This window comes from Rhinolophus sinicus, chromosome 16, assembly GCF_057876585.1.
Source record: "Rhinolophus sinicus isolate RSI-liver-muscle chromosome 16, RSI-T2T, whole genome shotgun sequence".
In the NCBI taxonomy this organism is placed as follows: domain Eukaryota; kingdom Metazoa; phylum Chordata; class Mammalia; order Chiroptera; family Rhinolophidae; genus Rhinolophus; species Rhinolophus sinicus.
The window spans coordinates 74,058,480-74,071,709 of record NC_142516.1 but is presented as its reverse complement, the minus strand read 5'-3'; the positions used below and the strand labels follow the sequence as shown (position 1 = coordinate 74,071,709).

The window sequence follows — 13,230 nt, the reverse complement described above, 5'->3', positions numbered from 1 at the left end:
TTCAGGAGGCCAGCAGGGCTCACCATCACTTACGTGGGGACGTAGCACTTGGTATCCAAAGTGAAGTCAAGGTTGATGCCAAATAACAGAGGTTAACACTGTCCCTGGCATGGGATGGTATGTGTTCCCATTCAGAGGAAGGCTCACAAAGAAGAAGCAGGATTAACCATTTAACCCTCCAAAGCATTTCCTACACCAGTGGTTCTCAACGTGTGGTGCGGTACAGGGGACTCTCGGGATCCACAAGGTCAAAACCACTTCCCCAGTAATACCAGGATACTATTTGCCTCTTTCACTCTTATGTTTTCAAGAATATACAGTGGAGTTTTCTGAGGCTACATGATGTGGTACGGTAACAGACTGATTGCAGAAGCAGATCTAAGAATCCACTGCCTACTATGAAATCTAACATTAAAGAGATTTGCAAATATATAAAACAATGCCATTCTTCTCAGTAACATTCTGTTTTGGAAAATACGATTACTTTCATAAAAATATGTTAACATTTAATAGGCCCACAATTATTTCTAAATGAATTAACTATAGTAAAACATTCTCAGTTGTATGGTAAATATTGAAATACGTAATCCACATAAACAAAATCTCCTTAGTATACTATTTTTTAAGAACGTAAAGGGGTGTCTGGGCCTCCCCAAAAGTTTGAGGACTACTGTCCTATAGGCTGTGACCCCAGCCCCCTAGGGGACCCCCAGGAGGGTTGTGTATGTGGCAGGAAGGATATGCCATTCTGATCTGCTGGCTGAATTAAGAAACCCAAGCTCCTTCCTGGGTCTCTGAATCTATTAGGGTGGGCCCTGTGCCCAAACCTTCTACGTTCCACCGAGGGGGTCTTTTCCCCTCGCCCCATTTTCCCCTTACCACTAGGTGTGGATTCCACAATCTGCCGGCTCCTCAGTGAGGATCTCCCCATCCAGCAGGCCTGGGCTCGGCGAGGCCTACCCGCTGAGGCCAGCACACCCTTCTGGAAGTTAGGACTTCCCAGCTCGGCCGGCCTGCACAGCCTCGGTGAGGACTGCCCGGTGAGGCCCGCACAACATCGCCGAGAATTCTCCGGGTGGCACGCGTAGCCAAGGCAAATAGGGGCGAGGAGAGCCATTTCACGTCCCTGACCCCTGTTCCCCGCGCTGCATGGGCTGGGGACTAGAAGGAGAGGTCAGTCCCCAGGAACTAGTCCCTGATTCTCCCCTCGGCCATTCCCGGACTCTCCCGCCTCCGGCCGCTCTGCACGCAGCAGTCCCGCTAGGGGAACGTGCCCCGGACGCCGCGGAAAAGGCTCGCACCGACTCCCCGGGACAGGGTGGCCGGCGCTGCTGCCCGAGGACGTCGGGCCGGCCTAGTGAGTACTCACCGGGGACTGCACCGCGGGGCTCCGGAGAGCAGAAGAACACCGAGCTGCTGAGCGCGCTCCCGTGCACTGGGGCGCGCTCCCGTGAGCCGCAAGGTTCCAGCCGCTGCCACCTCCGTGCTCCACCCCCTTCAATCCCCGGCCACCGGCCGATGGGCGGAGCGGGGGCGGGGCCGCCGGGGTTGTGGTCCGAGCCGCGGGGCGGAGTCCGTCCTGCCTTCCCCGCTCCCTCACCCGCGCTGGGGTGACTTCGCCTTCGGTGGGAAGGAGGGTTGCCCACAGGGCAGTTGGCGCAAGCGGACTGACTCCACCCTGGGCGCGGGTCCACTCTCGCGTGCCCAGGGCCTGGGACCCAGGTGACTTTCGCTCACTTTGGGACATGGAGTGTAAGTGCGCAGCTCGCTCTACGAAGTGAGCCGAAAGGGAGGGGAAGAAATGCAGTTTTTACAAATGATTTGGCCATAACGCTTCCCTAAGGTTTCATTTTTTGGCTGCTGCGGATATGAGTGATGGCCTCGCTCCTCCCCACCGCCTCGTCTCGCCTCTCTGTCACAAACACCCCCACCCCCACCCCCAGCTTAACCCCCACCTTAACCCCCACCTTAATTCCTTGCAAAGCGTGCCATGTAGGCATCAGGGGCACGCTGACAGGATAGGACTTCACGGGTTCCTTACGAATGCAGTTTCTATGTGTAATTTTTTTTTTTTTTTTTTTTTTTAAGGAGGGTGCAGCCCATGTGGGGATCAAACCGATAACCTTGGTGTTAGCACCACGCTCTAACCAACTGAGTTAACTGGCTGCCCCCATGTGTAATTTTTTTTTAACCGGTACAAACGCTTTATAATGCAGGCTGTTTGCTGGGTCAGAAGTCAGAGAAAAGGCTGAGAGTTGACACTGAGTGGACCTTCTTCATAGGACCTGTTTTTGGTCGTTTGGTTGGAGTTGCACCCACGCAGGCAAACGTGAGTCTAAAGAAGTGATTAGATCTTTCTAGATGAAAGGTGGTGAGGTTTTCCTGCCCAACTTACTTGTGGAAGTATTGTAGTTTTCTGTGTTGAGTATCTGAATAAACATACTAAGATGAATAACTAATAGTTAATACTAATACAGACAGCTACCAGTTACCATGCTCTTACTCTGTGTAGGGCCTTGTAATTGAATCTTTACATATGTTACTTAATTCAACTCTCCCAACTGCCCTATGAAGTGAGGAATATTACCCCATTTTGCAAATATGAGACATCCCATAGCTGGGATTCAGTTCTCAAGTTTGTCTGACTCTGAAGCCCACACTTTTTTTTTTTTTAATCATGTTACTTTATAGACTACAGCTATCCCCTAGTTATATTTAATTTTTAAATATAAAGGGTTATATTTAATTTTGAAAGAGGGGATATTTACAACTATATTTCCAACATGGGGGGAGACTTTCTTCCCACCCACTCCCTAAATTCTTTCCATTCATATTCATTGAACAAACTTTCCTTGAGTGTCCACCATATACCAGAGATTCACGACAAACCCTGAAAAATAATGCTAGAGTCCTCTTGCAAATTAGGGACAGTATAGAGACAGCAGGGTTGGTGGGGTAGGGAGAGAATGCATTCAGCTAAATTTTGATTCTTACTGAGGCAGCCCTTCAGAAAGCAAAATTTCTTAATGTAAAATGTTAACAGGCATATAACTGGTAATCCTTGACAGAAAATAGTTAAATCAGAAGTATAAAGGGAATTGAGATTTATTAGTAAATACTCTGGCCAAGACCATGTAGGAAATAGTTCCCACATCACTCTGCTCTGTTGCTCTTGGGAATGTCACTAGTGACATGCTGACTGCAAATCCAGTGACCTCCCTTCCGTGCCTGTCCTTGCTGACTGCTCTGTGGTATTTGACACTGGTGACTAGTCTTTCTTTGAAATTTTAACCTCCTTCTGGCTTTAGAGCCCTCTGCTTTCATGACTCATCTCTTCTCTCTTTGGTCCCTCTTTTTAGGCTTTTTCACTGCACTTTCTTCTCTCACTTTACATGTGACTCCATTTACTGAGTTTTCTTTACTTTCTATGCAAACTCCCTGCCACCTCTAGCTGAAGCCCGCTACATCTTTTTCATTGATCTTAACCCTCTTCGGATCTCTACACTCTTTATTTCCAGCCATTTGTGGGGTATCGCCACCCAGATATTCCAAAGTCACCTGCCATTCTTCATATCTAAAATGGCAATTCAGTATCTTCTCTAAACCACCTATCTGTTCCCTCCTACATGCAGTTTCTTCCTCATTTTAAGATGTGGTATTCAGGATGAGGAATAAACTGCATCTTAAATTTGGATCTCATGATGTGTTGAAAAAGCTAAACATCTACGGGGTTCAGAGTCATATTACTATGCTCATACAGGGTCTGCCTGGGAAATATGTCTGTTGTAACACAAAAGATTCTGCAGGTGGGCCAGAGGAGTGTGTATACTTTATGAATCTTCTGGGAGGAAGCCATCCAGGTGAGGTAACTGTTCATGCACGCTGATCTGCTCCCAGTGGCAGAAAGGTCTACGGTTGAGATAACAGCACTGTTCTAGCAGCCTGCTACCAGAAGCTTCTGCTACTTTAAGAAGAACATGAGGATTCGGTCAGAGACCTGTTAAGCAATTAGGAATGCCTCGTTATACTCCTTTAGCTGGGGGTCTTATATTAATTTTTACTCCAAAAAATGCGTTAGAGCTGATTGTCCAGCTAGGTCTTATTTTCAGGGAAACACGGTAGTAGGAGGCAGAGGAGGGGTGCTGGTTTATGTCAGAATTAACATCATTTATAATCACTTAGTCTGTAAGGGGGGTTTTTGGTCAGTGGTCTCCGTTCTGGCCCAGGCCCAGCCCAAGGGTCCCAGCAGCAGTCCCGTCATGGAACAAAAGTTTCTCCCCCAGAACTTTGCAATTCATAATGTACTTTCACACATATTATTTAATAGTAAGGAAGTGTAAGAGAAAGGCAGTTTAGCATAATGATTCTCACACCTCTTGGTGCATTAAAATCACACATTTCCATGTTGCCCTCTAGAGAGACCGAGTTTGAGGGTCCAACCGTCCTTTGAGAAAAAGCAGTGGTGGGTCCCAAATTGGGTGTTTCTTAGAATCACCAGAGGGCACTTATTTAAAATACAGCCTCTTGTGTCCACCATCTCCTAGAATGTCTGATTCATTAGGTCAGGGTGCGATTGTGTTCAGTGTCTGAGGAATCTAAATACTACAGGTGACTCTGCTCTAGCATGTCCACATTTTGGCACCAGGGCGCTGGTACTTCGAAATATACGCTCTATGATGATGGGACAATGTCAATTTGTTTATCACCCCTAATGTGGAGCCTGGAGCATAGTAGGTGCTCAATACAAGTTTGTTGACTGACTTACTGTCATTTCACCTGCCCTCTACTCTGTTACTCTGTTGGCCTCTGTGCTGTTCAGTGTTCTCATAACACAGAGGGGAGACATCTGTTTGGCAATAAATAAAGTATAAGTTGGTCCTTCTGACATTCTTGTTTGAAGGGTCTCTAGAATACCTAAGTTTATCACTGAATTTATGTCTTCCTCGTACCAGAGGAAGTTTAAAATAAATGCTTTCTGTTCTTCTAAAAAAAATGCTATATTCATAATAAGGCAGTTCTTAGCCTTATCTTGGCCCCCCACAAATATCAAAGTGCCACCCCCCACCATGTCTGTCATATTCTTAAGTTTTGGGCTCTCTTTCTTACTGCCTAAGTGCCAGAATCCCTGAGCTGCCTTCCCAGGGAACCAGGATCCTTTGGCTACCTGCTTTACAATCACCACTTCTCTCAATATAGCTAATAATAAAAGCCAAATATGATTCAGGGTCCTATTGAATCTTCACAACAACCCTTTCAGGCTGGTGACATTGTTGCTGTTTTGCAGATGAGGCCATTGAGACTCAGAGTGATCATATAATTTGCTCCAGGTCACATAGCTTGTAAATGGTGATGCTGGGGTGTGAACAAAGGCTGTTCAGACTCATATTACTGTGCTCATACAGGGCTTGTGCTTTTAACCTCTATGCAACCAAATATAATTTTATTTAAGTGAAATCATTGGATACCCTGAGGTTATAAATTATTTATTCTTTGCAGAAGAGGAACTTAAATATTCCAGGAGGGAATGTTGGTCTGTCACCATATAATCCCTTGTTACTTTATGTTTAGGGCTTCTTCTCCCTGATGATAGCACAGCTCCCTGCCACAGCCCTGTATTTCACGGTTGGCGCCCCAGGTACAGATGCTCCTCATCCTGGGTGGTGGAAATTGGGAGCAGTGATGTCAATGTTCTGAGGCTGCTGCTACTGATTTAATATTTGTTCCCCAGAAAATGATTTGGTAACAATGACAAGTGAGAGTTTAAAAAAACTGCACATTTGTCACTAATTGGACTCATTTCTATTACCAGTTTATCAAGAGATTGCTTTCACATATTCCTTTAACTATTTTTTTAAAGTCTTACTATAGTCTCTATGTCTCTTATGTTGTCTTCATTCTTTTCCATGCTTTAGGCTCTTCATTGTTCATTCTAGGTATTTCTTTCTGACCTTTCAGTTACTATAAAAGCAGTGGATTCCCCAAAATCATTTTCTCTCAGCTACAAAACAAACTCATTATATGCATAACATCCACCTGGGCCTGTACCTGTTGTCCCTATGGAGAACCGATGCAATATTACTTTCATGCTACTTGCTGTGTATGAGTAATAAAGTACTTTATCTCTGAGCCAAGAATCTTGTGTCTTCTGCCAACATCCATGAAACAGCAACAGGTGAAATTATTAGCTTGTGAAGGGTAATATCTATGAGCCTGAGTTTTGGTGACAAGAGGGGTACTGGAAGACATTCCTTTTTGGAAGACCCCAGGGCTGTTAGTGAACATGAGAATATCCTGAGGCTCCAGTAGCAGATGCTCTCACTCAAGTGGTGAGCAAGGTGAGTAAGGGTCCCCACTGTCCTACTTGTTGCTGAATTTTTAGAGGCTAAGTGGCAAGAGGCAGGGCTGAAACAATCTACCTAAATGATGTCTGATTGTGCTGCTCACTGTGTTCAAGAGCAGGAAGAAAAAGAGATGTTATATGACAAAGGGTCGATAAAAGTGGGGCAACCAAGGGATTTCCAAAACTTAAATAAATGACATTACCAATAAGGAGACAGAGCTTTAGGTGGACCAAAATCAGATATTTGTTCGGATGAGCTCAAGTTGCTGGCAGCTGCTTGAAACTGGAAGTCAATGCAAAGTTTTGCTCAGTCTTTCTGTACCTCCCGACTCCTCCCTTACCCCATACTCCAACTTCAGCCGCTTTCAGGAAAAAAGCTGAGTATGCTTGGGGAACTTAAGGAGGGGAGGAATTCAAATAATTTTTTAGTGCTGTGGTATACCAGTGCTCAGTTCACAATCTTACTCTGCTAGTTGGGGAAGGGGGGCTGGATGCTGAGGTGCTGAATGCTGGGGTGCTGGATGCAAGGGTATCTAAAGCCACTGAGGACTGTGGGGGAAGCTGTAATAATGGAGGCAAGGAAACTGGTGTTGAGCCTAGCTTGAAGAGAAAGGATAAAAAGCCATCCTCCGCAGCCTGTCTTCAGCCTATCTACCATTGCATCTCTTCTACTTTCTGGACTTCCAAAAGCAATAGCCCCTGACACACCTGTTAGACTTCTTGTCTATTGGTTCATTGGAACATGGGCCATTGGTTTATATTCCCATAGGGCAGTTCTCAACCAGGGCAATTTAGTCCCTCCCTTCCTCGGCTCCCCACCCCTCACCCCAGGGACATTTGGCAATGTCTGGAGACATCTTTGATTGTCACAACCAGAGGGTGTGTGTTCTACTGACAGTGGGTAGAAGCAGGAATGCTGCTAAACATCTTACAGTGCACAGAATGTTTCCCCAAACAAATAACTATCCAGCCCAAAACATCAATAATGCCACAGTTCAGAAACCCCGCTGTAGGGGAGGAGGAGCGTCCCAAATTCAACTGATGAGGTTTGGGCAACATTTTCTGTGAAGAAGGAAAGTTAAAGCGACCTTGCAAAGAGGACTCGTAGATTCAAAGTCTTTCAGTGCTGATTGTATAATTCATGCATATATTATACATGCTTGTACTGTGAATGCTCATGGAGTCCAGAAGGCTTTCTTCCATTCAGGAACTGTGGCATGTAGAGAGGCAACCGCGGTCTTCTTTCTGGTGGTCTATCAAAAAGAACATAAAATCTGAGAAGAAATGGAAATCACAGCTTTAGTTCAAGACTTAAGGTTGCAGAATGCGGAGGCAATTTCCTAGTACAACATCGCCACCTTCTGGAATCAGACACCAACTACATGTCTTTAAAAAAAAGGGAGGCTATTGACCTGTTGGCCAGTCCTTCTTGAAGCTGAACACCTGACCCATAGAGGCCTGTGACTCTACAGTCTGATGTCCCCATTTTGGGATGCATCAATTCAGACTTGATAACTAATAAGGAAAATGTCCAATATTCCTCACTTGTCAAATGGAAATTGGATATTCAAAGATGCAGTGGCCGGTCCCAGCAACATCGCAGGTTGAGAGATGAAAAAGTGGCAGATACTGATTTGGGGAAGTTTTATTTGCATTATGCCGCCTCAAGTAAAGCCATTGGCTCAATGAGCCCTTGATTCACAGAGGTTCACTTAATGCCTGGGCCTGGGTCACTGATGGTTTGGCTGAGTTGAAACCTATTGGTGTCTACTGGGCTGCTGCAGCCATTCAACTGTTGCTCCATATGTGCCCTCCTGGAAACAGGTATGGCTGTCCATTCAGTGGGCAGAGCTGAAAGTCATTCTTATAACTCTGGCTAATACTCCCTATGATGAAACTTATATATATATTTTTTACTGATTCTTGGAATATTGCCAATGATTTAGCTGTCTGGTCCGCTATCATTCTGACACTTGGAAGACTACAGGCTGATAGATTAAACAACCCTTAAACCCCAAATGTACAAGAATGGGGGCAATTAATAGTCTCATTGTTGCCTAGATCCAACACTGCCACTTGGGACAAATAGTAACTGCAGCTGACAATCTGTGGACATGGCTGGTCCTGAATTATTCTGCTGTGCCTGGTGCCATCAATAGCAGTTGCTAACTTGGACCCCCTTTAAACAGGTACAAACACATGTATTGGCACAACTTTGTTTTATTCTGACTGTTACAAACTCACACGCTTCTCTGATGCTTGAGAGGTCTTGGGTTATGCCCTGTATGGAAAAGGAGGCTACGACCACTCGGTGACACTGCCCGAGTAACTTTACCAAACCAACGTAATGCTGATCCAAATCAAGTTTAATGACACATCCTGATAGGAGTTAACTGTGCCTGTTTGGGTTACATGTTTGCATATGGCTGGAAATGGGCCACAGAATGTTTCTCCATTGGGGGATGGAGGTTGTTTTTGGCCCATCTATTGCCTCCTGTAATTACTGACCAAAGATCAGCAGGTCAATGTAAACTCGCTTGCATGGGTTGTAATGAATATGGGACTGGCCTTAGACTAGACTACATCCTGACTGCCTGAAATGAAGTCCCCTGGTTTCCCCTAGGACAGTTGTGTGAGCCCAGGCCCCTGCAAGGCATATTTGCAGTCAATACTGCAGGTTAACTTCATCTTGTTGTTTGGAGTCCTGCTGATAGTAACCTTAATTAAATGCTCTATAAGACAAATTGAGCAGATTGGACAGAACAACTCTGTTGGTTAAATTAATCAGAGTGGCCAATAGACTGACGTGCTTTTGTGAGTTTGCCAGAAGCTCAGACATGTCAGGATAATGGGTGAATTGATGGGGAAAGCAATTTTCCACGGGCCCTGAGCATCCCTGCACATTTTTGCTGGGGATGCAAGGTTCTGACTGCTCTTTACCCATGCCATTCCTCAGGGCTGTGTTTATAGTGAGCAACCTTGAGGGCTGGAATACTATGAAGTCAGCTATTTGCTTTAAAATTATTGGACAGGGAGAAGAACTGAGTGAGCATATAGATGAAACAATATTATCTAAGAATTTGTAATTGTTGAGTCAGGGCCATGGGTACCTGTAGGTTCAAAGTGCAGACTTTCTTACCGTTCACTATAAACGTGGTGAATTCCCAAACTCAGCCCTCCTTCGCCTGCAACACAAAGCCATTGTATGTATTACATCCTCTGGGCCACTGCATGTCACCCCATGGGACCTGAGACAAGGAACTGATGTTCATGCTGTTTGCTGTGCCTATGACCTAGGAGTCTCGTGCCTTCTGCCAATATTCATAAAATAGTAATGTTATTATTAGCTTGTAAGTAGGGTAATATCCCAAACCCTGGTAGGTATCTGGTTGTTTTCTCAGGGGCTAGGGCCTGGTGGATGCTATGGTGTTTGGTTGAAATCACCAGGCACAAATTTAGTTGTGTAATTTTGTTTATACATTGAAAAAAAAAATCAATTGATTAAACTTGTCTTGCAATTGCAACCAAACTTTGCTAAACTGGAAAATTAGAATTTTTCTCTTTAGTCACTTTTAAGCTTTGTTAAAATTTTTTTTAAAAAATTATGAATAATCTCAGCCATTTACAAAAGTAAAGAGTTTAGTATAATGAGCTCCCATGTAGACATCACTCAGCTTCAATAATGATCAACTCATGGATAATCTTGTTATTGCTCTATCTGCCTTCCACCCTCCCCCCCCCTTACTCTGAAGCACATTCATAAAATTATATAATTTCATTTGTAACATATCCTGTTTTAAAAATCATTTGCTTTGTCTTATTGTACCTGTATTCTTTGTATTCCTCAAGGGCTATTTTGTGAACATAGGCTCTATTGGTGCATTAATGATAATTAAAAATATATATATATATCACAATTCTCTCTCTTTCCCCACCCCTTAAATATTTAGGAAGCAACCAAAGCTGTACATAGTGGTAAATGTATAAATTCTGTAGTTATTTTGAAAAAGAAATTCATGAAGTTACAAAAAGAAAAACTAAAGAAAATATAAATTAGTAACAACATATTAATAAATTATAAAATATGTAGACGACTAATTCTGAGAACTGTATCTTTGAAAAAATAAAATATACAAATCTCTGACAAATCAAAAATGAGGTAAAATATGCAAACATTGAGATATGTAATTAAAATATGGATGTTAAAATAATTTAATACAAACTGTGAATTACTGTATGCAAACTGTGAATTACTGTATGCAAATAATTTTGAAACTCATAGAGAGGCAGACAATTTCTGACAAATATATATAAAACCTGTATTAGTGGTAGCTTCCTTGCCCCGAGGCCCCACAGCGCGGTGCAGGTGAACCCGCACGGGGGACATCTGCTGCGGTGGTCGCTGGGGCGGCACGTGCTGCTGAGCAGGCGCGGCGCCCAACCCAGCGGCCCACCAACTCCGAGCTTGGCAGCACCCCCCACCCGGGAGGCAAAAAATCTGAACAAAAACAGGCTACTGGCTGTGTTTGGTCTGTGGGCAGTAGTTTTCTGAACGCTGCCTTATATTATAATGGCTAAAGAGTGCAGTCCCTAGAGCCATATTGTGTTTGATTTTGGGTTTTCATTCTTATTCCACTTTTTACTATTGTGGTTATGTCACGTGGGGAAAAGCTTTAATTTCTCTGTGCCTCAGTTTCCTCATTTTTGAAAACAGTGGTAATAACAATTCTTACCTCACTGAGTTGTAATGAACTAATATGTATACAGTGCTTAGCAAAGCTTACCCGCACATTGTAAACGCTCACTAGCTGTGAGATATTATGAAGGCTTTTATTTCATATAGACTATGTTTGTTCATTTCAAGAGTAATGGGGAACAGTTGAATCATATACTGTGTAATCATCTTTCTCTTTCTCACCTCTACTCTCTGTCTCACCTCATTTTCTTTCAGATGTAACCAAGAAATTACTCACTTTTTAGAAAAAACCAGGCATGATTATTTTTCCACCGTCAGATTTGCTTACAGTCTTACATTCTATACAGAGCGGACTTATTTATTTTATTCTCTAAGAAAAATTATAAATTAATACATTTTTTTGTTTTTCACAGCATTACATATAAATTACCAAAAGTTGACTAGAAGAAATGGAAAACATGGCTAGTGCAATAATGATGCAAGTAATAACAAAAGTTATCAAAGAATTACATCCTAAACTACTAACTCAGATGATTTTGCCTTTTAAATGGGTTTTCTGTTATGGAAAATATAAACATATAAAAAAGTAAAAGAATTATATAATGAACCCCCATGTACTTATGATTTAGACTCTAGGAGGATAAAGTCTTAGACAATATTGTTACTTCTATGTCCTCACTCAATTCTTTCCCACACCTGGTCATTTTGAAGAAAATACCTGACTTTATATAATTTCATGTATCATATGTTTTGTTTTTAAAATGTAACCACAATATCATCACATTAACAAAGTTAAAAATAATTCCAAAATATCATAAAATATCCCATCTGTGTTCAAATTTCCTCAGTTGTCTTACAATTTGTTTTTCTTAAGTTAGGCCCATAACCTTTCCTCTGTTATTGTATAGATTTATACACTTTCTTTCTTTCTTGAATTTTATTTGTTGAAGAAATAATTGTTTGTTTTGTAGTGTTCTAACACCTGTATTTTGCTAATTGCATTTCCATGATGCCATTTAATATGTTCGTCTGTCCCCTGCAAACAGGTACAGTACATGTATTTTGAATCTTGATTACGGTTCCATATTTTGCACAAGAATACTTTATAGATGATGTCATATACTTTTTTCAGGAGGTATCTAATATCCTTTTTTTTTTTTCTTTTGTGACGTGAGCAGACATTGATGGTCTTTGTCTAGACTCATTAATCATTAGGGATTGGAAATGAAGAGATTCCAATGGAATCTCTTTGGGTTGGTTCCTGAGTCCTTTTGACATAACCCAACTGTCCTAATAGCTTCCTTACTTTCTGGTGTAACAGGAAGTTCCTCACTCAGTTTGTACATTTTCTGCTCCAGACCTAGACTTGCCATTTTTCAAAGGAGCCCTGGTGGTTCCCCTTAGTGGGAAATGGTATCTAGAGACATAATTTGGGCACTAGGGGTGTTGGATTGGTATTTGTAGAAACAATGCCTTTTCAGTGGATAGAGTTTTTATTTTTGTTTGTAAAATACATTTTTTTTACAATTTAATTTTATTTATGATTATGCAAATTATTGTTATGATTTCAAAGTTGTGATGTTATGATTTGTAATAGGAAATAGGTATTTGGTTTTCCCCTCATTTCTGGTGGAGAGCTCCTAAAGCCCTCTGCATTTCCTGAGTGCTAAGACCCATAAAGGTATCTTTTATTTTAATGAGGTGGCTTTTGGAAAGCACCTAAGGATGAGGCTGGTTACCAGAGGAGCCAGGGGGAACTTTAAGTCCTACCCCCTGATCTCTGGGGAGGGGAGAAGGGGCAGAGGCTGAATCAATTGCCAGTAGCCAATGATTTAATCGTTTGTGCCTATGTAATGAAGCCTCCATAAAATCCCAAAAGGACAGGGTTTAGAGAGCTTCTGGCTTGGTGAATATGTGGAGATTTGGGGATAATGGTGCACCTGGAGAAGGTATGGAAGCCCCTTCCCCCTACCTTGCCCTGTGCATCTCTTCCATCTTGCTGTTCTTGAGTTATATACTTTTCTAATAAACTGGGGATGTTGTAGTAAGTGAAATGTTTCTCTGTTCTGTAAGCCACTCTAGCAAATTAACTGAATCCAGGAGAGGGTTGTTGGAACCTCCAGTCTATAGTCAGTTGGTTAAAAACCCGGATGATAAATTGGACTTGTGACTAGTGTCTGAAGTGTGTGTGTGG

General features: G+C 42.7%; 1 protein-coding gene and 1 long non-coding RNA gene across 3 annotated transcripts in view; one reads left to right on the top strand and one right to left on the bottom strand.

Annotated features, from left to right (window-relative positions):
• Positions 1-1,526, bottom strand: part of ACO1 (aconitase 1) — a 54,087-nt gene extending 52,561 nt beyond the window's left edge. Inside the window, exon 1 of one of the 2 annotated variants that reach the window (XM_019717682.3) lies at positions 1,370-1,526. The gene's annotated coding sequence lies outside the window, so the exon portion shown is untranslated. Of the gene's footprint in view, positions 1-879 lie in introns of both variants that reach the window. The other variant, XM_019717683.3, reaches the window with a different exon arrangement.
• Positions 1,527-1,582: 56 nt separating this feature from the next.
• The window catches only part of LOC141571106 (uncharacterized), a 230,181-nt gene continuing 218,533 nt past the window's right edge, over positions 1,583-13,230 (top strand). The window contains exons 1-2 of the long non-coding RNA XR_012495677.2: positions 1,583-1,752; positions 2,217-2,329. This is a non-coding gene — a long non-coding RNA (uncharacterized LOC141571106). The remainder of the gene's footprint in view (positions 1,753-2,216; positions 2,330-13,230) is intronic.